Genomic DNA, 24638 nt, shown 5'->3' on the forward strand with positions numbered 1-24638 from the left:
CATGTGACCACAAACACCACTGCCAAGACACATGGTGTTTGATCTTCTCAGTAGGGATGGGCACACAGGCTTGCTCAATGGTAATAAAGATGTTTTTGTCTTGTCCAGCTGGAAGTAGGACTGGTTGGATACCCCATGAGAAAGCTGGCTCTCATGTGATCTCCAGACCATGTTTTCCATATCGCATAATCTGAAATGACATTAGAGATAGAGCCCAGTCCTACTCTGAGCTGCTGGGGCATCCATTGGTTTGCTGCTCCTGGCCCCAGCCCTGAGGACAGTCCGCTGTCAAGTGTCACAAGAAGAGCACTCAGGGAGACCAGGTAGCTAGTAGATGCTCCACATCATGTAGATGGCTTCTCTAAACATAGCTGTGTAGCACCACCATAGAACAACAACCAAATGTTTGTGCTTAGTGGAAAACACTGAGCATGAACTGTTTGACAATATGCAGAAACTTAAATGCAGTAGCTGATAGACACCTCAGTACCAGTTGAACAAGAAGGACTCAGCACTGTCTATCAGTATGTAGATACAAGATCTCCCAAGGAATCAAAGACTTTGAGCTTCTTTTGGTGGGCCCTTTTCTGATGCCCAGCTCACACCTTTCCTTTCCTTCCTCCTGCGTATGGACCAGCAGCATGCTCTCCCAGAAGCTACAGCACAGCATAAATCCAGTGTACTCAGCTTGAAGATCTCCATGGCGTGACCTGGCACATGTGACATAAATAGATTTCATTTGGAGGTACCAGGGTCCCTGACAACCTCCGTGATGATGGTACTATGCTGCCCACTCCGCAGATTCCTCATCTGCTGGTGAAACAGGGCTTCCAATCTTCTCATGCAGGTAGCTCATCCAGCCCTTCCTCCCATGAAGGGACTTTTCTTCTTTACAGATCCAAAAGACATTCAAAGCAACTCACTTTTCATATGGACACATGCAAGTGAGACAGGGAGGGATCTGAGCTCCGGACACCAACAGAGCCTTCCCTGTCCTGCCAGGCATGTAAGCAGACAGATTTTCCTAAGATTTTGGAGACTGAATGAGGAAAATGAGTGCGATGGGATTGCCAGGGCACTGCATATTCAGTCCCTGGCCTTCTTTCCAGCACTCGCTTGCAGCCTCCTCTCTGCCCAATCTCTCTAACAGGCTGGGAAGAAGATCATCTGCCAAACCCACCCCCTCTATCCCCACTCCCTTAATCATCTCCCTCCACCATATGTGCGCATCTGCCCAGACGCGTGCTTGCTTCCTAGAAGTTTTACTTCCAATACACTCCATTTCCCAGCGCTGCAAACAATGAACCACGATGTTTCTCTGTAGGCACAGCACTTCCTTAGGCAAAGAGGAGAGAGGAGGCAAAGGAGGGGGTTTCCACTCCTGCTGCTTGAAATCCCTGTCTTGCAGTTTGCTGGCAGTCCTTGCAGTATGTCGTATCCACATGTAAAACATCTCCCTGGGTTCTTTTTCTTCCCATGTCTTGGCTGCCTGAAGGAGCTGCAAAAAGAGCTGGAAAAGTCAACCCTGAGCAAATGTTGAACATGTTTTCATTACTTTTTTTTTTGTTTGTTTAAGAAAAAAAAAAAAAAGAAAGGAGTTCTGACTCCAAAATGCTCTCGTGAAAACATGACCTTTGGCTGGACCAACACACCAGGTCACAATGAGGTCTCTGGTGCCTTTTAACAACCGGCTGAGGTGGCAACACTGAGCAGGATCCATTTTCTTGCTCAGAGACTTGCACACCTCCAGGGTGACTTGCAATCTCTGGTGTGATCACTCCAGCAGCAATTCAGTGCCTGAGTGGTCAGAGAGGCGTAAATTTTGCTGCATAGCGGGACTGAGGACACAAGAAGAGGTGGCTGATGCTTCCCACCGTGGGCCGTGCCTAGGGGTCCCACTGCTGCTGTGTGTGTATAGCGGGAGAGAAGAGAGAAACCATGCTATGAGGGGAAGTAAAGCAAATGTAAACTCAATTTCTTTTTGCCTTTCTCTCCCTCTCTAAGCATCTAAGCACTGGTTACCTTCCCGGGACTGCTGGATCCCTGGATGCTGGAGCAGCTGCCTGCCAAGAGCTGAGACACTTCGATGCTGCGCAGCCCCAGCCCTCATCAGAAGGAAGCATCTCATCACTGTCTCTAGCAGGGATGCGGTGCCAGCCAGTTGGCAGCCTCATTTGTTTGGAGGCCAGCCTCGTCCCTGCTTTGTTTGCTTCTTCTCATGGCAACAGACAAGCTGCGGAGAAGGTTTTCACCCACACGCTTTACCTGATAACAGCCTTGAACCAGCATCTGTTTGCCTGGAGGCACAACTTGCTGCTAGTTGGGACCTATTTCTTAGGAATTGTTGTTAAATGATGTCACTTTGGAATGAGCTCCCGTCAGGCTGTGTCTGTGCTACCCAAACTCCAAAACTGCTGAAACTTGCTACTGCTGGTGTCCGAAGGGGTGCAGGGACAACCAGAGTAGTGGAGCATGTGAGATTCATCCCTAACTCTGCTCAGATGGCACTGGGCAAGTCTTTCCTGTTTGAAAATTTGTTTGAGGTGATTGTGCCCCTGTACTCAGCACTGGTGAGGCCACACCTCGACTATTGTGTCCAGTTTTGGGCACCTCAATACAAGAGAGATATCGAGGTGCTGGAGCGAGTGCAGAGGAGGGCAACGAAGCTGGTGAAGGGCCTGGAAAACAAATCATACGAAGAGCGGTTGAAGGAGCTGGGACTGTTTAGTATGAGGAAGAGGAGGCTGAGGGGAGACCTCATCACTCTCTACAACTACTTGAAAGGACACTGTAGAGAGGTTGGTGCTGGTCTCTTCGCACAGGTAATTAATGACAGAACAAGAGGGAATGGCTTCAAGCTGCAACAGGGTAGGTTTAGACTGAACGTTAGGAAAGAATTTTTCACAGAAAGAGTGGTCGGGCATTGGAATAGGCTGCCCAGGGAGGTGGTTGAGTCACCATCCCTGGATGTGTTTAAGAGACGTTTAGATGTGGTGTTGGGGGATATGGTATAGGGGAGAACTTTGTAGTGTAGGGTAGGTGGTTGGACTTGACGATCCCAAGGGTCTCTTCCAACCTGGATGATTCTATGATGCTATTATTCTATGAAAATTGCCTCCTGCTGGGGTAGAAGGGATGTGGGTGCAGGGGTTTCTTTACTGCTCACCCAGGTATTCCCACGCCTGCCCCTCTCTGCCCAGGGGAAGGCTCCCGCTCCGCTCTCTGCCGTGACTGCGTGTGCTACCGGGCAGGCGATGTCTCTTCTCCTCCACGGTGCGTGCCGTGCCTGGCACAGCTGGGCTGTGAGCTCAGTGCTGAAGAAAGAGGAAAATGATAACAATGGCCATCAATGGCTGGGTAATCACAGCATTATCTGCCTCATCTCGGCCAGTGTCTGCAGCTGGGGCTGCATTCTCTAGGCCAGCGTCGCTGCTGAGCTCTTGCTCGCCCTGACTCTGCTGCTCTGCTTGGGGACAGTCTTGTGCAAAAGATGTGCTCAGCTCCTTCCTCAGCCTTCAGGTCTTTAGTGGCATTTGACTTAGAAATGTGGCTATTTCAAAGCCTTGCACAGAGCCAGTTGAGGCACAGGGAACCCCTGTGACATCCAGTTTGGGGTGAGCTCTTGCAGAATACTTGGAGCATCTTTTAGATTTCATCCTCTCTGCCTGACGGTGAGAAGTTAATGGGTACCAGCGAGCAGCTCAAGCATGACTGTGGCAAAACGGGCTCGGTGAATAACAGGATTAAAGCGGGGCTGGGTCAGAGCAGTAGCTTGGTCACTGCAGAGACAGGGCTGAGCTGCAGGTCCAGGGCTGCCAGCCCCTGGCAGGGGGGATGCTCACCCACAGAAATACCACATGGATGCTGCCAGGGATCAGCAAGGGGACCTCATCCTCTCTGGGGGCAGTGAGATGTAGTTGAGGGAACTTTAAAGCTCTTCACAGGGTGATTTTTTAAGATTGTGTCATTTTTTAAGATAGGACCAGTGACCAAATAGACACCACAGTTGCTGTGTGTGGCCAGATGCGGTTCAGCACAGGTATAAAGCACCGAGGGTCCCAGATCTAGTCAGACTTGCCTATCTCCAATTTTCAGCACTGCACAGCATCATGTTTTAACTCTTGGTTGGACCGGCAGGTTCTTACCTCGTCCCCTCACTTTGTTGTTTTTGTAGGGGAGGTAGAGTGATCTGAGCTACAATACCGTTTTTAAACACTTCTCTAATACGTTTTGGCCCTGACCATGGTGGGTGTGGGGCCAAAGACAAACACGCAGTCACACACAGCTACACACCCCTACATGTAGACAACCTTCGCACCCTCATGTTTCTTGCTGGCTGATGCACCAGGGAGCAAACGATCTGAGGGAATGCAATTTCACATCAGGACCCAGCGGAGCGCAAAATCCCACCCAGTGCCAGGACTTGCGATTTACTCTTTTGTTCCTGTAACAACAGACAGAGGCAGAAAGAAAAAAAAAAAAAAAAAAAAAAAGAAGAAGAAAAAAAAAAAGGAGCTTGCCGGATTTTCCATCCCCTGCCGAGACGTGAAGCCGAATGGCAGCCAGTATTCACAGCAACACCCACAGTTAAGCACCAGCGTTGTTGCCAACTCCTGCAATGTTATCACAAGCCTCACAGCGTTCCTTTTCCTTTCTTAAAGCCCCAGCTCCTGGAGTCATGGGATCAAGCAGACATCTCAGCTTTTGATTTTAATAGCAGTTTCTGTCCCTCATTGTTAAGAAGAAAGGCTTGCGAGTGGGATAGGTTCAAAACCTACAAAGAAAATAAACCAGTGTATCTACTTCAAATCTGTTAATTTTAAAGTCAATTTTATTTGAAGGAAGGGTTTTGAACATTTTGGAAAGCAGAACTTGTCAGCAGCTGAAGGGGACCCTTAAAGAGGCAAAAAATAGTCTCAGCTGAGAAGATGCAGCAGGAGGAGAACAGACATCCAAGTAGGCTGGGTTTTCATCGCTTTATCCTGGCAGAAAGATCAGCAAAGGGAGAACATCTGGGTTCAGTAGCTAAGGTAAAGCACTTTTTGTGTCAAGAGCAAACATAAAAATTCAAAACGTGAAGACTGAGACTCCCTGGAAAGAGAATTAAGCTCAGTAGATAACCCTGCCTCTGTCCCAAGGTTGGACTGTGTGGGCAGTATTGATAATTCAGTGCTGTAGAAGAAGGAGGTGGGGGATCTGCACGTAAAGCAACATCTTCCATTTTGCAACACTTGCTGTAAGAAGCCTTGTGTTGGAGTCTGCAAAGAAGTCAGAGGGATGGACAGATGTCCCCAAAGCTCACAGTCCCCAGACCCATACTTATAACCTGCTCTGACTCTCCTGTTTCAATTACAACTTAGATTTGGAGCTTCTTCAATTTTTTGTCCTATATAGTGCTAAATGCAATTTCACTGCAAAGCAAGTAATTAAGAGCAATAATTGTGCAGATACCCTCAGAGTGGGGCCATCCCCTGTTTTGCTGCAAATTTTAATCGTTTTAAGTTGGAAAAGCTTGTATGATCCTTGAACCCACGTACAGCTTTAAAGTACAAAATGGGATGCTTTAAAAGACCGTGGTGATAAATTGTTCCCATAAATGATGAGAAATGTTTAAATCAATAAACCGTTTGTTTAGATGCCCATATGGAGGAAAGATACAGTCTGTTGCTCTTCATATTGGATTGATCCCACTGTGTTAAATTACAGCTGGCTACAGCCCTTCATCGTTTACTGCACAGCTTGACAAGCATGTAAAATATTCACACTGAGCACAAAAATTTTGAGTGTCTGATCTCTGCATTGTCCTTGTCACTTCCTCCCAGCCAGGGCCAAATTAAAGGCTGCTTAATACGGGGGTAAGCTTGCCGCAGCTCTCCCACCAGCCTTTAGCCGCCTTTCCCAATATCCTCTCGGATGGCCCGGGGGAGCAAGCAGCTGGGGAGCAGATGCCGGCAGCCTTCCACACGTGACCCTGGCTCTGCCTATAGCCCTAGCACTTGGGGTTTATCAGCTGCTGTTGATCATAAATACATAAATACAACACTAACATGGTCTTAAAGGAGTAGCTGCTGTCAGAAGGTGCCTGGTGTGTGCTCTTGAGAGGGTCACAGCAGCGATGGTAGGTGGTGGGAGGAGCAGCCAAGGCACTAAAGGGGGAGCTGGGAGCTCTGGGTGTTGCTCCCACGCAGGCTGGGCGATGCTGGCCATGGCCATGCTTCTTCTGGAAACATAGAGCAGTGTGGGATGTTCCCCGTGGGTCCAGGAGAGAGGCCAGGAAGGTCAGTAATGACATCTTTTAAAGCCATCTGAAGTTCAGTGGCCAAAGGACCCGTGATTCAGAGTAATAATTCTGGGTAGAAACAGGCCTTCAAATGGAAGATGTGCATGTGAAAGCAGATGCCTGTGCATCCCACCAGGCCAGCCTGTCACTCCTGCCTGCAGGCAACATGGGCAGAAACATGGTTTCTAGAAGAGAATCAGGGAGGTCCTTCAGAGGAAAAGGCAGCTCCTGAAAGCCCCATCCCTCAGAGATGTTCTGGTGGAGGAGGGCAGCTCTCATACTCCACTTCACTTGAGCCTCCTCCCCACCAAAGATGGGCCCCAGACCAGCAGGGCTCAGAGGAGAGCTCAGGTTGGGCACAGACATTAGGAAAGCTGCAAAGGGAAAGGCCCAGGCTGCCCATAGAATCATCTAGATTGGAAGGGACCTTTAAGATCATTGAGTCCAACCATTAACCCAACACTGCCAAAGCCACCACTAAACCATGTCCTTCAGCACCACATCTCCCTGCTCAGCCCGAAAAGGCAGCACATTGCAGGTTCACTTCATGTAACTATTTGGGAACTTGGACCAAGCTTCGTCAAGCCCCTCCTTGGTCATATTTCGGATGTGCCAAAATTGCCCTGTTAGTTTTGGGGTCCCGATGAGTGCTGTCGTGTGCCCTGCAAACTCTCTTCTTCCTTTCTAGCTCCGCTTTTCCCTTGGGAAATGGGGACCTGTGCCTTGCAAAGCCTGATCATTACTGCAAGCAGCCCCATCAGAGCAGGGAGAAAAGCAGCAAAAAGAAACAAAACTGATGTCCTGATCAGAGCCGGTAGAGGCCACTGCTGTATGCTTTAATAATAACTCCAGGGCTGAGGTCCCTGGCGTGGTCTTCACTCCCAAGCATGCTTCTCACTCCGGCGTGTGTTTTTCTCTCTTCTCCGTGGTGTCATGTCTTGGCTCCAGCATCACCAGGCGTGTTGCAAAGTGTTGGGTCAGAGCCACGCTTTCTGCTCGCTGCAAAGGGGTGATGTAAGTGGCTGTGTACCTCCCTTCCTCCCCTCCAAACTCATCATCGTCACCAGACGAACCCTCAGTAAACAGTACTAGTAAATGCAGGCCCCCAAGGGGCTACTCCAGTCCAGACTGTGTGGTACAAAGAGTTTTTATAAGAAAGCAAGCAAAATGAAATCCAGAGTCTCTCAGACACAGTAACCTCAAAAAACGTGGTGGCCATCTTTCACTGGGGGATAGTCTTCTCTCCTGCCCCAAATACTCTGCCTTTTCCCCCTCTGCAATGCGTGGCACCTGCCCTTCCAGCTGGGCTGATGCTGCTTTGGGCTGACCCTCATCAAAGCTTCTAACCTCCTGTGTGTTTATTAAGATGACATTTAAAAAAAACGATATCAAGTGGACTGAACACTGAAATCCAGAAAAATATCGCTGCCCTGCTGCAGTTTCGCAGCTCAGGTCTGTTTGTACGTACCCAGCGATGGAGCAATATGTGAGGTGCCTTTGATGTTTGAAATGGCTCGGAACTGTGAAAACGAAGCCAGGCTATGCCTTTCCTTTAGTGAAATAAACAGAGAGGTGACTATAAATGCCAGTTGCTACTCTTAAAAAAGGCACCAATGTGGAAAAATAAGTAGGGCACTATCAGCAAAGTCAACAGTTCTTTTAAAAATAACTTAATTTCTTTAAATAGGTTTCAATATATTTTAGAATAGCTTAAAATTTATTTTTTTTAAGAGACAGAGGGCCTTTTTCATTAGATGATGAAAGAGAGTGTTAATTTTTCAGAAGTCTGGCATTTTTTCAATGTCTGCCTTTTAGATTTATGCAGACAAACTTGTGCCTGTGTTTTATCATCTCATTACTCCCGGTACGAGGGGGAACAGAGTGCTCTCACAGTGTACTAGGAAGGAGGTGTTGTGCCCCAGTCCATCTCGGTCATAACGAAATGTGGCTGAGCACATTCAGCTCGTTCCAGCTGATGTTACACCTCTTCCTGCTCTCCAAGTGGAAATGCAGTCATCAGAGGGTGTGTACATGTGGGGGAGAAGCCTTCCCAATGGGCCCTCTGGGATCCAGACACTGAATTAGCAGTGTTGCCTAACGAAGAAGCTGCTAAATGTGGATGCAGACTCAGTCCAGCCTGGAGTACTCTCAATTTTGCCATCAACCTTGTAGGACACTTAGGGCCAGAACCTAAATGAAGCTAAGGCTTGCTACTTTCTGTCTCAGTTTACCCATCTGTTCAGTAGTTCTGGCTTCTCTGATTAGCTATTCCAACATTTCTGAATGTAAGTGTTAATTAACTGCTATTATTAATACATAGGTGGGTCACTGTTCATTCCCCATCTATGTCCTTGCATAATCCCATCCCCAGTTCGACAACTGAAAGCGTGACTTCAGTACCCACTGGCAAGGTGGTGGCCCGCACAGAAGATAATCATCCTCTATTATCACTTTCCTTTCCATCCCTAAATAGAAAGGACATGTACAGCAGCACAAGTATTATCTACTCAGTTGTTTTGCGTAAGCAGCTCATTTCTGGAAGAGATCAGTAGCTTGCTTATCCACAGCATGTTGTGCTGCAAACAAGAAGTACAAACTTTCAGCCCCCTACTACAGAAAATTAGGCCCAGAGGGGACTATCAACGCTGTCATTCCTTGGGGATATTTGTACATCTGCAGACACTCCTTTTCCAGTTCAAACCAGGGAGCAGCATGGGTGTACTGGGTGAAGAGCTAATGTTAACCAGCTGATGCAACACCATCAGTGCTGGCACCTGAATAACTTCTACAATAATTTAAAGTGTTGCTTCTAACCTATAAGACAGGCAGTATATGGGTCTGGCTGTTGTTTCTATTGCATTAGGGCACCGGAGGTGACAGTCTTTCTGGCTCGGAAGACTCAGTCTGAGTGCGTAGCTTCTCATAACAGGTTTTTTCCTGAGGACACCCCTGAACAGCACTGTGAAAAAAGCACAGCACCAGTCGGGGGTGTAAACCTGGTTATGAGACTCTGTGTCAAGCAAGTGGCAAGGAGTGATGGTGGCTGCTTGGATGGGAGTCCAGTGGTCAAAGAGTAATTGATGGGGAAAGTATAGAAGACAGTGGGCTCTTTATGAAAGCAGGAGCAGAAGAAAGCAACAGCAGCCAGACCTGCTCCAAAAGCTTTAAGAAACAGCGCTTTAGGAGGCAGCCAATTCCCTGGGGACTAATCATGCTTCCTGCTACCTTGTTTTTTAGTTCATTGTACTTGTTTCAGCCATTGAGCTAAGCAGCTGATGCTGAGTTGGGGTGGAAATGGCCCCGGGAAGGCATGTGGTGTGCACGTGCACGGAGGTAATGGCTCTACCGTGACCGGCCCCGGGGGGCTCAGAGCCAAGCCAGAGCCCAATAACGGATGCAAAGAAAATACAGAGCTGCTCTCCATCCAGTGAGTGTCGATCACGCGCAAATGGCTACATGGCTTTCAAAGAAAAGGGGTTCAGGCAGGAGAGCCAGGCGCAGCTCTGTGAGGTGTTAGATCGCAGAAACCTCTGAGGGAAAAGAAAGATGGCTGTTTCATTTCTTGAGATACTTAAAGTTCAACTGATAAAATGCTAAAAAAGGGACTCCAGGGAAGTAACTGAACTAGCTGAAGTAGTGTGAGGGTGTGGGGAAGCCTGATACATGATCTAATAGATGTTAACTTCTGTGATCCTACAAAGCCATAGTAACGAGACACATCATGCGCATCTTCCTTGCCAAACACAACCAGCTCCCTGCTTCATTCAGTCTTTCAGCACACACTCCAGTCGGCTGTATTACACAAGCCATACACACAGTGAAACGTTGAAAACAACCAACACCCTTTATAGATGAGGGATGGTGATTAGTCTACATCTTCATTCTCACTTTTATAATAATCATCACGGCACTTTGTTCCAATGCACAGCAAAGCAGTGTTGCACAAACACCTAAGCCTTTCACAGCCCATTAAGTTTCTGGAGCTGTCTCTTGTCCTCTCTTTTAGACTTAACGATAAATTATATCAGGGTGGGTAGTCAGATGTTTGCTATTTGTAGGAAAACCTCTCAAAGGCTTGTAGGGTACTGCATTTCCAGGTTCCTGCTGCCTGTGCTTGAAGAGATGGGTGGTGAAAGCAGCACACTCAGGTCTGAGGAGCAGGGAACGCCATGGGTTATTCTCCAAATACCCCGATGGTGCAGAGGGTGATAGCTGAGCAGATGCTACAGCCGCAGCTGAGAAGAGGGAACTGCCATGACTCATTTGAAGGTAGTGAAAGACGGGAAAAATTGCTGGCATGCAGAGATTGTGGATATTAGCTGAGGTCCAGATATTTAGCAGGGATTGCTTTTCTGTCATTAGCAGTCACATCTTGCACAATTAAATTCTCTGTGAGAATAAACAGCTCAATATCTAAACAATCATTTGCAGAAGTAATTATCAGATGGGGTATAGAGTCACAGTAAACGAGCAGACAAATTCTGCCAATGAATTCTTACTTACAAAATTGTTTTTAAAGTACAGATTATTTCAAAATAGCCTTACATATGCAGAGCAAGATGTCTTCATCTTTTACACGTTCTTGACATGCACAGCTGTATACTCACTGTCTATATATATATAATAGTCCCAAACCTATTTTCTTTGCCCAGGGGTTTCAGCATAAGCTGCAATGTTGGCTTTATTCTTCTGGTTGCCACAACAGCTGCGAGAATAACTCAGTTCCTCTTCTCATTTTCAAGATGCTCGAAAAAGGAACTGAATATGATTACGGGAGTAACCTGATGTGGCAGAGAGGAGTCTCCTGGTTTCACTTTCAGATTCAGATACTTACTGTGGCAGGAGTGGCTGTGGTTACAGAGATTTAAAAGGTATTACAAATAGTTTTATTGATATTTGGATTGGTGTGCAAATCAGACTAATGATCGAGGGAGAGACCTGTTTGTCTATGTGCGTACAGGCTTTCAACAGCTCTTCATAAGCCAATCAAATAAACAGTGTTCTCAATTTGTAAAAAGTGTAATGTCACTACCTTCAATGAGAAACAGCCATGTTAAGAGCATCCCAAGATGTCTCATGCTTTGCAGGACAAAGTTTTCTACAGGCATTTTTATTCCCTTCTTGGTGGGAAAAATGGGAGATGGTTTCAGGGATGTTAACCTGATTCTCTGCCCGCGTAACACTAAACTCTCAGATGTGGTTTGGAATTGAATACATACATGCACCACTGCTCTTGGCTTGTGATAAACATGAGAAAATGAATGCCAACATTTGGAAACATACTACAAAGGAGAGAGAGAATCAAAATCAAAGCAAAGGATTTTGAAGGGCAAAATTGTGCAAGAGAAACACCACCTAATCCTATGTCTATTTGTGCAGTGTCAACTTTTTTAATGCATTTGAGGCATTTATTACATGAGGCATTTAATTTGCTGTTCTGTCAAGCGATTTTTCTTGATGAGGTGCCTTTCAACTTTCTGATCTGTTACTGTAAGCACATAAGTTGCTTTCTGCTGTTGGCTAACCCAGGCAGACAGTGGGAGGAGGGAAAAGTTAATAAAAGGGGAAATACAGTTTTTGCTGAAGTTCTCACATGACAACAGCTATTTAATCAGCCACAAACAAATTCTCCAGGCTGGCAAGTTACCCCAGATAGCCACTGCCATGGCCCCTGCCTGCCTCGCTTCCCAAGGCAGGTATACAGTAAGACACTGAGTCAGCTTCACTAATAGCAAAGCCCAAATATGTCTAAGCATGGCTTAACTGGCAAAAAAAATAATAAAAAAAAATAAATTGTGAAGACAAAGACCTCATTAGTTGAAGCCGTCTGCCACCTGCAATGACATCCTGGACACCTGTCAATACAGAGCTGCAGGGATGGAGGAGGCTGTTTGATCCTAATCTCTTTCTTTCCAGCCTGGATCAGCTCTGTCTCTGTTTGATCTATCGGAGGTTTAAATGGCCAGCGCGGTGGCCCACTCTGCAGCCTGAAAGGCTGGAGATAAGTCTGCAGAAATACCCAGCTGACCTTGGAATGAGCTTCGCTTGGATTTGCTTACAGGTGGTGATCAAAAATACCATATGACGGCTGCTTAATATGAAATAGATCCCTTTCCACACAAAAGCACGTCAGTGTGTGTTGCAAAACACAACTTGCCCTACTTGGGATGCCAGAGATGCCGTATCCCATTCTTGACACAGCCGATGAAATGGGCTTCTTCGCCCAAGCTGCTAAGAAATGACTGAGAAGCAGTCTAGCGTTACAGGAGTGAGGGGAGACCCTGACAAGCCAGAAGCCAGAATGTGTCCACCTCGCAGCAGGTCCCATGTGCCAGCCGCTGCAAATAGCCAAGTCCAGGCTGCCCCCGGCAGCCAGAGCTCTTGCAAACAAAGGCAGAGAAGGGAAAGGAGAAATGATGTTGTTACGGCGGCTCTCCATGTCTAGGGAATGTGGAGAGAAGAACATCTGTGAAACTGGTTCCTCCTTGAGAACCTCCTTTGGCAGTGGACACAACTGCTCTACCAAAGCCATGTGCTATTTATATATATTCAGAATTAACTCTTCAAAGGAAGGGCAGAGGGAAGCAGTGCGATAATAAAAGTTGATGACCAGTGGCACCTCGTGTCATGACATTATCCTTGCCCTGCTGAACCATACTGTATGGCTGCATGTGTGCGCAGCACCCAGTGAGTGCCCGAGTCCCTGTTGTCCCTCCTGGCATTAGGATTTATGGAAACATATCTTTGATTTCCTAGGACCCACATAGATCAGTTTAGAGTGCTTGGGGAAGCAGTTTTCTTTTCCCCTCTTGAGAACTCAAGTTATTTTAATTCACTGCCACAAGAGATCTGCACTTCATAAGAGGCCAACTGTTCGTGCTTCTGAACAGAGACGTTCAATGGCCTTTTGTACTTTCCTGGGATTTGGAAGCATGTTAAGTTGAGGAAAAGCACAGTGCATTTATGCTGACCCTTGTGCACATCAGCAGTTCTGGTGCAGAAGTACTAGGACCATCTGGTGGGCTCATGTCATCTTGCTGAGCTGGACTGACTGGCAATGGGTGAAGAACTTGCGTGTGAGAAAATGAGGCTTCATGACACAGGGAGAGGAACTTGCCGGCTTTCTAGCACTGGAAAATTCGATAAAGGGAGTCTACTTTGTTCTCAAGATATGAAGTCAGCTACCAGAGTCTGCTACAGGTACATGTTGTAACACACAGGTGTTGGCAAAACAGTTGGTGGGTGGCTGATGACGGAAAGTCAAAGAGCAGTTTTTAAAGCAGTTTGTGTTCAGCCCATAGGTTTTGTGAATATGCGTGAAGTCAACAGTCCGAGATGTGAGTTCCCAGGCTGCACTTGGATCTCTGTGAAACACACATGCTCCCTGTTGGTCTTCTTGAGGAAGGCATCCCTTTCAGTACTTATTTTTCACTCTGCAGTGGCAGGGTCATGAACATCAATAGGAAAAGGTGGGACAAGTATTTAATGCAAGGATTTGAAGGGGAGATGGCGTTTATATGTTTGGATAAGCTGGAAACTTTTACCATCACCTATGGGCTATTGGTTCCCACAGCTGGAGGACTCTCCTCTCTCATATTCTGTAGCTTGGGAGGTTTCATCCAGTCCATATACACCAACAGAGAAAACCTGAATAGTGGAAGTCAAGACGGAGCACTCATGCCTTAGACAGAGAAAAAGACACCGTTGCACATCCACACTATAGATGCGATTTTGGCCCTTCTTAATGTTTGCAAGACTCAAGCAAATATTTCCAGGTGCCCCAGACAGTGACTGTTTCTCTTACTGCCTCACACAAAAAGCAAATACACCCATCAGCTCTGGCATCGGTTCAAGAGAAGCCAGGGATGCCATATGCGTTCACATCCTGGCCACACGTGGTGATGGTAATAAATAATTGGTTGCAAATGCATGTGTTGCTTTCTTGATTAGTTGCTTTACTGTGGGATCTGCTGTATTGATTAATTTTAATCTACTTTGTATGCTATTTAGATCTGAAATTGAGTAGAGTGCAGGGGATGAGGAAACTGCTCTAATTTTTAGGGAGTATATTGCATTTGATTAATTTTACAGCCTGCATTGACTAAAAGCTTTTATCCTGGTCTGCTATCAATTTAACTCCCTGTGTTTGTCATTTTTTACTCCTGGGGTCCCACATAATTCAGTTTTGTAAATTGATTTGATGGATGTTTTCTGATACTTCAATAAAGCCTTTTGGCACTGACCTGCCTATCCCTTGCTTTGCACGTAACCAGACGACAACCCTCTCTGAAGACAGAAATAGAGTAGGATTAAATTAAAAGGTGTATTGAAAAGAACAGGACGGCCAGAGCAGGCGCCTGTCAACAGTGTCCTTTGACAAAGCATGAAGCGTATAGCCGAAATGCAAGAGAAAACCCTGCCGGGAGGCTTAATGATAACAGTGTTTGCAGCCTGTAAGACTCTCCTCATCCCTCCCTTTCTGCTCTATCTCGCTCCTATCCTACCAGGTGGAAGGGAGGGTGAGCCCACAGGTACGGACCGAGTCTCTCTGCCAACACCGCCAGATCTCCAAAGGTCTGGCGGAGGCAGTACGAGCCTGCGTGAGTTATTATCGTTATAGAAGCTATTGTTTCTGGGGCCAGGCAGGAGGAGGGCAAAGGGGAGGAAACGTCACCTTCTTTGCAACACAACACACCTGCACACGCCTCGTCTCTGCGGGACGGCAAAGCCGATTGCGAGGCTCTTCTCGGTCTTCGGTTTGCTTTTATTTCTGGTTTCCATATTAACTGCTTGGAAGTTGCTGATACAGACCAAGCGAGGCAGCCAGTGCAGGTACAACATGACAATTTCTTTGGTGCTGAGAATATTTAAAGCAAATACAATGTGAAATAAGATTATTTGTCCCCGTCACAAATGCATGTGGGTGTGGTTCGGCTGGGACTGTCACCAGAGATGTTCCCTTACCTGTTTTCGTGTCCCATTAAACATAGGTAACTAGAAATTTTTGACCAGGAGAACAAGGCAGAATTTATATCAGGGCTTCCGATGATATATATAGGGGGAGTTTTCAGAGCTTGGTGTTAGCACAGCTTATCAGGAGACAGAGGGGCCCCGTGAGCTGCAGAGGTGGACCTGCTAGATGTGCCCCACCGATTGAGCAACTAACTAAAATGACATCTGCATGAGCAACTGATAAGCACTGTCTCCCAGAACCGAGAAATAACCAGAAAGAGCAGTGATGAGCCGCTGAGGTACATGGTGGGCGACAGCTGAGAGCAAGACTGCTCCCCTTCTCCTTCCATCAAAGCCCCACAAGCTTCCCGCAGAGGGGCAGAAGAAGAACTCCGGGAACTTTCTTTGATTTCGATTAATTTCATATTGCAGGTCATAAGTGTTTGTGGTTTGGTTTGGGTGGGTTTTATTGTAGTTTTCCCATTCCAGGCTATCTCCTGTCCTAAGGGCGAACTCCGACGTCTGATGATTGTGACACACTAAGAACTTGTACATGTTCACTGAGATACACCATTCACTGGAATGGGGAAACTTCTCGTGAAGATTGCTCTCAACCACAGTCCGTAATTTTGCAGCGGAGATTTTGCTGCTCACAGGACTTTAGAGATGACATTGCTGGGAGTCTGAAGAAGGAAAATGATATTCAAATCTCTTCAGGTGTAGCTGCTGTTATCTCAACTACCAGGCACCAGCTTCAAACAAGGAGGAACACAATGAAAACACCACACGCTGTTGTCAGCCACGTTAATGCTCAGTGTCTCAGTTTTGTAGCTGCTTAAACATGATGAAAACAAATCTTTAATAGCTGCTGCTTCCACCATTACATTGCACTCTGTTTTCTATTCAGTTGCAAGGACAGCTAATTTCCAGCAAACGGGAACAATGCGCTCATATTGCTAATTCATGCCGCTACACACAAACGTTCAGATTATGTTGTGCAGATCCAAATTCCAGTCTCATTCACCAGTGCAACTCGTACTTTAAATCCGGTGCCTGAGCAAGAAGTACGGAGCCCTGCAGCAAAGCTTGTGACAAATCAAAACGTGAAAGAGGCAATTAAAGACCATCTGATATATTTTACTAATTTTTCACAGTGTTTGAAAAGCAGACCTGGACGTATGGCAAATGGTGAAACCCAGGGGAACCAGTGTCAGAGACGATTTGAAGGCAAATGATTTGTCAGGAGGCCGGCATCCACAAAGCCGCTACACAAATTTCCCTTCACCTACTGCCTCTCTGTTTTGGTTTGTGGTTATACGTGGGTGCAGACAGGATATTTTGAGATAAAGAATTATTTGGGGGTGGATGACAATTTAAAGACAAAAGTAGAGCACAAACTACACCTTGACGAAGGGAGAGGTAAAAAGGATGTATTAAAGGATGTATAATAGCATGGGCTGGGCATCTGAAGGGGCTGATACAGCCTTTTCGTGGCAGATGCTCACTGGTCTCTGGTCCTGGGGCACCACGAGCCCTCCCCCAGGCAAGGGGGACCTGGGCTCAGGTCTAAACTGAGCCTTTGACCCACCCCCTGGTAGTCCAGGGACCTGTCTGCTCATCCCACAGCCCTGCCTACCTGTGCTAATTCCCCTCCTAAGTCATCATCAGCACCTGGCACACTGGGGATATGTGAGCAGCTGGAGAAGCCCACCCTGGCAGGGAACATGTCTGATAGAAAGAATTACACCTTCTCTGCCTGTGTTTTGATTCACCCTCCTTGACTGAAAGGGCCCTAACACATAACAACCCACCAGTTGATCCTCCTGCTTTGGTGCTAAGCTGCTGTGTCATCTTTCCTCAACATTTTCCATGCTAATTTCCATGCCTCCTGGTTTAGAATATTATGGTGATGGTAAACACTCCTGGACAGCCTTCCTAGCAGAGGACCTTTGCACCTTTGTGCTGAAAAGACTCCCCGAAAGCATTTCCAAACTATTTGCAAGAGTGGTACATGTGACCCTCTATGCATGGGCATGCACACGGCCGGTACAGACTCAGCTGGGAGGCTGAGCCCTCTCTTTGGGGCTTCTGATCCCCACAACATGGCCGGGGGAGCCCTACAGCAAGACCAGGGCTGTGTCAGCTCCAGGTGAGGCAGCAGAAGACAGAGGTTGACTTGCCAGGCTGGAGTTGACAAGCAGAGAAGAAACGTTCCCTCGATGGACAACCAAGACGGTAGAGCTTAAAGATCTCAGTGTGGATGTTATGGAAAATGTTAGGCATCTATTATCTGTTGCCATGCTTCCTCGCTTGGGATTGCCTCAGACGTTATGAGGTAGGTTGGGCTGGGCTGGGTTAGTCATTGTCTGGCTGAAGGGGACAGAGCTTCTGCAAGAAGTGGCTTTTCACTAGATGGTGCTCTTTCCTGAGCCATCACTGTGCCTGACCCCTCTTTTTGAGCCTGGGAACTTCCAAGTGGTCTGCCTCATAAGCCCATCTTACAGGGGGAGGAGGAAGGCAAATGAGAACGTGTTTCCAGTGTTCCCGTTCTCATGTGCCTCACCCTGCTGAAGCCACACAAGAAAAACTACTGCTTTACATCCTGGTTGAAAAGGGTGTACGATGCTGGTCCGTTCCAGCCTCCAAAATGACCACATTGCACGAGTTTTTTTATTATTTCAGTTGATTTAAATGGAATCAACAGTGCATATTTTGGAAGACAATGCCAAGTTCACACACAGGGTTTTCAGCAGAATATCTTCTGCTCCGTACACGGCATTGTTATTTCTGCTCTACCTGGAGAGAATGCGATGTACAGAAATTACCTCCAGCCTGTTCCCGGCGCTCTGGCCAGCAGGTCCATCGCTTTGGAAAGTATTGGAAAGTGGTTTTGGGGTTGGTAGTCGTGAGGTGAGACTGCCTAGGTCTAGAGGGGCAAGAAATGCATGTTAAACTCAGTGTGGTTACTGTCTTTGTAGACATGACCACCTGACCAGGTCTAGCAGGATAGATGCACGTGCAGTAGGTTAAGCCAAGTGGAAAGGTTGGGCCACCAGATGTGCACATTTCCAAAGAGCTTCCAACAAAAATGGTAACCGAAGGCAGGTCGCCACCACATCTTCGTTCCCAGGGGCCTCCTCAAACCCAGCCACAGGCGGACCACAGGCCCCATGAACTCGTTTGCTAACGGTGGGGTTGCTGTTTCCACCGTTTTTCCAGGGCAAGGTGTGGGAAAGGTATGGGAAGGTGTTCCTCCATCAAACGTATGCACCCCACACAATAAGAGGAACAGGGGAAAGGTGGTGAGGAGCAGGATGAGGCCGTGGGCCGGCTTGGTGGGGCTCAAGTTGAGGTGCTAGATTTTGTGACAGGTACACGGACCTGCAGTGTTCGGGCACAGCCGGTTGCCGTCATGGCTGGAGAGCTTGTGCCCTCAGCTCTGGGAGAGCTGCCGGGGCTGGGGGGGGGCGGGGGGAACGCCAGAAACAGGCCTTTAAAGCTGAAGTTTAGCACGTGGGAAGGAAGTATCCCCCTCAGATAAAAATAAACCCCAAACATAAAGAGTCCCTCGCGTCCTTTCACACCAGCCGCACAACATAAACGAGCCGACGGGTGTCCCTCAGCGACTGGGCAAACTGGGAGAGGGCCAGCGGGAGGAGCGGCCAGGTGACAGGCGGGCAGGTGAGGGATCTGTGCTCCCCCAGCCCGGGGCTTTCCCCCGCCGCCCCTTCCCCTCAGCGGGGGACGGTGGGGAAGGGCGGCTGGAACCCCCCTCCGCCACCTCTCGCCCCCCTCGCCTCAGCTCGCCGCCCTGGCTCCGGGGGCGGCCCCGCTCCGCGCATGCGGGCTGGCGGCGCGGGGGCGGGCACGGCGGCGGCGCTCAGGTTGGGAGCCGGCAGCCCCCGGCCCTCCCTCCTTCCTTCCCTCCCTCCTTCCTGCCCGCCTCCCCGGGCGGAGAGCACCCGGGCCGGCCGCCTCTTTCCCCCCCTCCCCGTCCCCTTCCCTCTCCCTTCCCTTCCCTCCCGGCCCCGCTGCCAGGGGCGAAGCCGCCCGCCGGGCCCCCGCGGTGAGTCTGCCCCGTCGGAGTTGGGCGAAGGGGGAAAGTTTGGGGAGGCTCTTGGCGAGGGGCGGAGGGGGGGGGGCTTTCCCCCGGGGGGGGTGTGGGGGAGCCCCCCCTCCCTTTCCCGCGCCCTCGCACGCTTCCCCCGCCCTTCCTCCTCCTCCTCCTCTTCCTCGGTTTTTTTTTTTTTTTTTCTTTTTCTCTCTTCTCCGCGCAACTTCGCGTGGAGCCGCTCCGGGCGGCCCCCTCTCCCTTCGCGTGTCTTTATTCCCTTTCATTTCATCGTTATTAGTTGTTTTTCTTTTATTTATTTCCCCCCCCCCCCCCCGTGTTTTCTCGCGCGGCTGCTCCCCGCCGCTATTGTCTGCGGGCCGGCGGTGCGCGGCGGGCCGGGGCCGGGGCCGGGCGCGGTCCCCCCCACCCCGGTCCGTCCGTCCGTTCCCCCCCCCCCCCCCCCCGCCGGTTCCCCTCGGTCCCCCTCGCTGCCGGTGCGGAGGTGGCGACCCCGCTCCCCGGGGCGTTGGGGGGGGGGGGGTGGGGGGGGCGCGGCGCGGATCGTGTCCCGAGTGTATCCCCGGGCACATACCCCCCCCTCCGCTACTGAAATCGTCGATATCTCGGTCTTAAAAAAACCCACCCAAAAACCCCTTCTCTGGCGCAACTTTGTCTCTCGATTTATTGCAAAGAAAGCGATCCGGGCTTTATACCGGAGTCTCCCAAGCGACCAGCCCGTGTTGGTTTTTCTCACCTTTGGGGCTGGAGCGGGGCTTTGAAGCTGCTCAGAGGGTCATTGCCGTGGGGGGGGGGGGGGCTGTTTTATGCATTCGCTCTGTTCCTTCAAAATATAATTTAATTTATTTTTTTCTTCTCCTCCAACGGAGACCCTTTTCTTTTGAAGCGGACGCGGGACTTTCTGGGTGAGGATTGTTGGTTTCTTAACCTGTAAATTGTGGGAGTTTATTAATCCACCTTCTGCGACTGTGTTATCCCCACAAGTCATATAAAGGAGTCGGGATTAGTGGGGATCGGTTTTGCTGACCTCTGTAACTGGTTCTGCTCCGGTGTCCTTTACTGGGCTTCACGTTAGCTGGAGCTCAGAAGTGAGAAAAAAAAAAAAAGTGACTTTTTTTTTTTTTAAGCTTTTTTTTTTTTTTTTTTTTTTAAATAGCATGCTGTATGGATTCTGTTGTGGATGCCGAGATAGGGACTCGACGAAGGGATTAGAAAGGCTGGAGGACAGTTGGTCGCTGTGGTGTCCGCTGTAATCTTCGTCAGCCGTAAAACTTGAGGTACTCATGGAGATACGCGATGCAGTAGAAATATGTAAAGCATGTAGCTTCGGAGCTGAGTTTAGACAGTTGGTCTGAGATCCACGAATGTCTTGTGTGCTGGGAGTTTTGGCTAATGTAATCTAATCAGTTTTAAAGGGCCAAGCTACATTATTTCTGCTTGTGGTGACTCTCGTCAACTTCAAATCAGTCCCTTGCTGGGTGTGTTTTTCGTGTTTTGCACACCCTTGCCAAGCTATTGTGGAATTGCAAAGGTGAACCAAGTTCTACTTAGTTCCTTAAAGGTAAGGTACTAATGATTCATTTGTTACTGTGTAAGAGGAGGTGTATTTTTATACATAGATACCTTAGTAGTGGGAGTAAATTGACGTTAACCTCACAACATCCGTGCCTGTGGATAGAAGGTGCTGTCTGGGCTAGAGGAGCATCTGCTCAGGTGGTGCTTGCTGTGCTTTGGGCCACTCTGGTCCAGGTTGTCGCCTTCCATGGTGACAGTATCTTGCGTGGACACTTAGGGTTGGGCTTATTTATTTTTTACAAGCCTGATAGCAGGTTAAGGGTGCGTTAGGCAAGGCGAGGATCATCTGGGCTTGTGTTGTCCCTTGGCGTGAGTTCCAGCATGTACCTGTCTTCCGCCTTCGTGGGTTGAGGCCTGTCCGTCTCCTGTCTGTCCTTCCAGCGCTGCCCGGTGCTGGGCAGACAGGCTAGCCTGGGGCTGTTGCTAGAAGGGCACGGATGTTGAGTTCTGCCAGGCAGACGGGTTTGGTAGGTAGCCTGAATGACGAGTCTCCTGCAGGTAGTGTGGATGCACCGTGTTGCCTGACGGCGTTCCAGCCTGCATCTCCTGCCCGGCTCCGGTGGCCAAGGGATGGCCGGCATAGCCCCAGAGGTGAGGACACGGCGCGTTTGGAGTAGCAGAGTCCAGCCAGGGACTGCAGCCAGGAAGGCAGGAGCTCCATGTTCCTGATTTACAGCTTCGCAGCATCAAAGGAGGAGAACGCAGTTAAGAAGTCAAAGCTTCTCGTAGAAACGGAGCTCTGCCAGGTACTGCCCGATGATGGATGTTTTTAAACAGTCTGTACAGGGAAGCTTTGAGACCCAGGCTTCTGCGGAACTCGCTACTAATCTCTCAGCAGGATATACTCCTGAGTAAGCTGTGTTCTGGTCTAGGGTACACTCCTATGCTAAGAGGAGGATTAAGTACTGTTAAAGGAATCTGGTTCTTCTGTCCAAAGCATGAATTAAGGCAGGGGTCAATAAATTACAGTAGAGGAAGAAAAAGCATCGGTAGGTTTCTTGGTGATGTGCACACCTTCCTGTGTTACAAAGGCTGTGGGTGCTTTCATAAAATTTTCTGCTGGCATAGTAAGTTTTAACAGATAACTACATAACAATAAGAATCGTTAGTGGAAGTTGTCATGCCTTCTGTACCTGCTTCTTTTCCACTCGGTTTCCAGCAGACCGACATATCGGTTTCCTCTGTCTGGTATTTGGTAGTGATCCACTCACCTATAATACAGTCCTTGAAGCAGCTTGGAAGCTTTTCTACTTATTACTGTAGCTGGTTATCTCTGCAATCTACTTGAGTGCTATTAAGTGTTATTTCTATAGGGGTTCCCCACACTGGTGATAAATAGCCTGAAGTAAACTAAACCACGTAGCTGATGAGTACGGAGGAGGAATTATTTGGTTTTGGTTTTGCTCTGCTGAGGAGCCTTAAAGGTACGATATGCCTTCCCTAGGAGATGGTGGCCCTGTGTTTTACCAGCCTCCTGGAGAGGGAGTTGGCAGTTGGTGTGGTTTCCAGCCGGAGGACAAGGCACAGGAAAGGCTGGGGTGGGAAGCACCTTGCAGCCTGAGATTACCAGGTGCTGCTGGCTGCCAAGTGCTCATGTGTTTGCTTGCTTGCGTTGATCACCTGGAGGACAGATAAATGGAATGAGTGACTTTCTGAAGCAGCTGATAGCTTTAAAGTATAGATACAGTTCCGCTTTACTGCTATGGGCTTTGCCACAGGGATCTAATCCGGTTCGGGGCTGGTGTGTACCACCTGAAAAGTCACTTCCAGGTAGCACTGCACTTTTTCTCAATCAGAACTTGTCGTTAGGGTGTTAGATACAATGAGATTTTTATGAATAGCTTAGTCATGCTTCACTTTTTTTTCCTCTCCTCTAAAACAGCTGTCAACAATCTTGCTGTGAAGAGGGAATCAGCCACTCCTTGTACTTTCTGAATAGTCAAACACTCCAGCCTGGCACTGCATTTCTTAGTAGCTTTTGGAAACAAAGCCGTGGATGTGGCATAATGTCTTCTTTTTATTTATTTATTTTTTTTTTTCCAACCTGCCTTTCTCCCTTGCAAATGACCTTTATGCAGATCTAAAAGGCAAAGCACATCCCTGGGAGTTAGCTGGTTAGTTACTTTGGTTAGTGATAAGAAAATACGATGGCAGCGCTCCAGGGAAAGCAGCTACACCGGGAACTTGTTGCTGCAGTCAAGCTATATAGATCTTTTTCAAAAAGATATATCTCTATATATTTATGGCCCTTTGTCACGGAAACAGGGTGACTCCTCTGTTGATGTCTACATGACGAATATGGTGCGACGCCACAAATGTCGTAAAAAGTTTAATGCCCTTCCAGAGGCTGCTGGTGGAAGCATGCAAGAGGTAAAACCTTTTCAGTATCATCCTAAACTTTGAACTGTAATTTTGTGATCTCCTTTGTGCATCGGTGTAGGCGTAAGCAGCCCCTTCCAGTTCCCCAGCTGGGCCATGCTGGGATTTGCTGTTCAGCAGACCAGACTGGAAAAGAGATTCCAGTTAAGAATGCACTTTTTTTTTTTTTCTCCCCCCCCCGTACAATTCATACCTTGGATCAGTTCAGCAGAAAAGTTAATTCTTTACCTGGGTTCTTTACCCTGACTCACGTCCCTTCATGGTCTCACGAGCAGCTGCTGCGGCAAAGGCTCCGGTGCTTCCACCAGGAGAAATGCTCCTGGAGCTGCACCCTTGGAAGTGCTTTTCCAATTGCAAAGAAGGCATTTGACTGTGGTGCCCGTCCCTGTTTTATTGCATGTGAAGACGACAAGGGAGATAGATCTATTTCTAAGATAAGTCAGTGAGTTAGAAGTCAGTGTTTCCTTTTTAAGTTCCCTAAGACTGCAATTATTTCTATCTAAAGTGAAGATATATCTTCTTTGCAAAAATAAACCCTGCCATTTTTATCCTCTTTTTTTTTTTCTTTATTAACCGTTTTAGGTACACTTCGAAGTTGTTGAGGAACAAGGGAAGAAAGTGTAATCACAAATATTATTAAGTAGTCAACAGTCCTTAAAAAGCATGCAGTGTGGTATCTTGCAAAAAGTAAAGTTTTAATTCTGTTGTAGCTGTAAAGGATCACATGTCACAGTCTAACAAGACTATTTTGTATACGGTTTTAGAAAACCCTAAAAATCAGATGCTGAAGAGTTTATTGGGGGATTTTTATTATGGGTGAGAAAAAGCTAAATTCCTTGCTGATGTAGCGATATAGTTCTCACAGTTCAAACATTGACCTGTTGGAAAGGTACATTGGGAACTTCTCAAACATTGTGCATGGGATTGGAATAAAGATAAGGAAAAAAAAAAACCCTCAAACTACTGTCAGCACCTCCTACAGCACTTGTGTTGAGGGCTGGAAATACAGTGTATTCCAAGCACGTTTTGTGTGTGAGGTTGGGTTTGGTGCCTCTGGGCAGCCTCCTGTGAGGTTTCTCGCAGCTGCGGGGACTGATGATGGTGGGGACCTCGTGGGCTTCCATGGTTCATAGAGGACCTTGATTTTGGCCTTGGCTGCAGCATCCAGAGTGGTGGTTTTTCACAGGTTAACTTGTAATTCTGTACCAGGGGTTCATTTGACAAAGCGAATCCTCCTTTACCACTTGAATTTTCTCTGAATCTCTTTCCCCTTCATAAGGACCAGGTATTCACTTTTATATTTCTTCAAAATGATCCAGTCTCTTCATTCAAACATTTTTCTTGGTGATGCTGGAAGCTGTTTGTAAATTGCCGGTAAAC

The sequence above is a fragment of the Numenius arquata genome, chromosome 11 (assembly GCF_964106895.1).
Source record: "Numenius arquata chromosome 11, bNumArq3.hap1.1, whole genome shotgun sequence".
NCBI lineage: Eukaryota > Metazoa > Chordata > Aves > Charadriiformes > Scolopacidae > Numenius > Numenius arquata.